Source organism: Microtus pennsylvanicus, chromosome 19 (genome assembly GCF_037038515.1).
Source record: "Microtus pennsylvanicus isolate mMicPen1 chromosome 19, mMicPen1.hap1, whole genome shotgun sequence".
Classification (NCBI taxonomy): domain Eukaryota; kingdom Metazoa; phylum Chordata; class Mammalia; order Rodentia; family Cricetidae; genus Microtus; species Microtus pennsylvanicus.
This window is the reverse complement of record NC_134597.1, coordinates 5,244,506-5,246,532: the sequence shown is the minus strand read 5'-3', so window position 1 is coordinate 5,246,532 and position 2,027 is coordinate 5,244,506.

Below are 2,027 nucleotides of genomic sequence, written 5' to 3'. Positions count from 1 at the left end.
CCGCCGCCGCTCGCCCCGCCCCTCCCCGCCGCGCGGCCTGACCGCGGCCCGCCCACGGCGTAGTCACCACCCAGGGGTCGGCGAGGGCTGACGTCGCGGCCGCCGCACCAGCCCCGGGGAAGGGCGGGGCCCTGGCGGCGTGGGCGGGGACACGGCGACGTGCGGACGCGGGGATTGGCTGGCCGGCGCTCGCCCCGCCCTCCTGCTTCCTAGCGGCGAGGGTTTGGGTTTGGCCCCTGTCTAGGGAGGTCGGCTGCGAGGTCGAGCGCTAGCTTCCTCTCTCGGGGAAAGCGACGTTAGCTGGGGGCCATTAGAGTAGAGGGGACTTAGGGACTGTCATCTGCGGAACAAACCCTAACGCCGCGCTGACCTCCAGCCCATCAGCCCCTTCATTCTTTCTTCCCTTGTCCTCCCCCAGTATCTCCCTGCCCTAAGAAGTGTGGCGTAAGGAAGTATGCAGGAGGGGGCTGTGTGACCAGATGTATGCCCCAGAAGAGCAGAGATCCCCGGTAACGATAACGGAAAGCCTCCTGGAAGAACGCGTGTGTGGTGCTTTACATCCGTCCGGCAATGGGCAAGTTCTTTAGAGCTTTGCAAAGCTCCTCTGCCCTTCATTGACCAAGGTGCTGTGAACCAGGAAGCTGCCTCTGCGACAAAGGAAGTGGGCTGCCACCTGTTGAGGCAGCAGCAGGGAGTGGAAGTTAAGATCTACCGACTTTGCTGGCCCTAATCGATACCGACAAAGCCAGGCCCCGGGATGGAAAGGTTGTGCCCGGTTTGGTAGATGCTCCACTTAGGCAGTTCAGAGCACACCACGACAGAGCTAATAAAAGTGAGGGTTTTGAACTGAACTTTATCTGAGTCCATTTTCTGCCTCTAATACTAACGATGCTGAGTCAGAAAGACCGGTATATTTTGGCTGATTGTAGACAAAGATCAAAGAGCTTACGCGTGGGTGACATTTTCATTTGTCAGGTTCTGAACGGAGGCAGCAGGATATTATGACAGGAACAGAGAGCTTAAAAGAGACCTAGCCAAACTGGCTTTTACAGCAATCTCTGGTAACCCATTAATCCATTAGTCACATGAGTGGATTGAACCATTCCTCAGGGCAGAGTCCTAATCAGCGCGTGTTTACTTAGCCTCACCTGGGGATTAAATTTAAACTTTTGTCTTGGAAAGGCGAAGCCACCTCATTGGTACCCTAGCGGGCTGGGTTCTAGGTAATGGCCCATTCATTGTGTAAATTTTGGAGGTTACTGAACAGTGTGTTTGGTAGGAATAATAATATGTATTTGGCCAGTGCTGTTCATTTACCTCCAATTTACTTGGATTCAGCTTTCGTGCCATTTGCTAAACCAAAAAAACAAAACAAAACAAAACAAAAAAACAAAGGAAGTTTAAAACTTGAAGCAGTTAATTATTTTAATCAAGTGAGGGCAGAGCGATAGACAGGCCCAGGCCAGAAGAGAAGGGCAGGGTGTGTGTCTTGACATTCTGGTAAGTAAACCTTCTCTGATCCACAGTCTTCCAGTTTGTCTCCCAGACACCTTAGCATGATCCCTCTCTTTTCTTGCACCTGCTCAGCCCTAACCCTCCCTTCACACAGTTTCCAAAAGAGCATTATACTAGTCATAAAAGGAAAAGATCCACCCAGAAGTCAAAGTGCTCTACATATAAAACAAACCTCAGGATTCTCCGTGTCCCTAATTTTGTTGAACGTTATCATCACTAAAGAATGACATCATTTTAGCAAAGATCAGACCACCAACCAAGGGTAAGTTCCAAGTTTAGTTTATAGTCTTATCTAGCAAAATTACAGACAAAAGGAGGATGTAAATAGGAACGATATTAGTCAAATGAAAACTCCCTTCCTTAGTTTCTTTTGAAAAGAGCTACTGTTTTATGAAAAACAATATATGCACAATCAAGCAGATTCAAAACATGCAAACCAATTCAAATAAAAATGCAATGCAGATTAACTGTGATTATTTCATAATCTAGAGATAATAATTTTGAGGATTCTG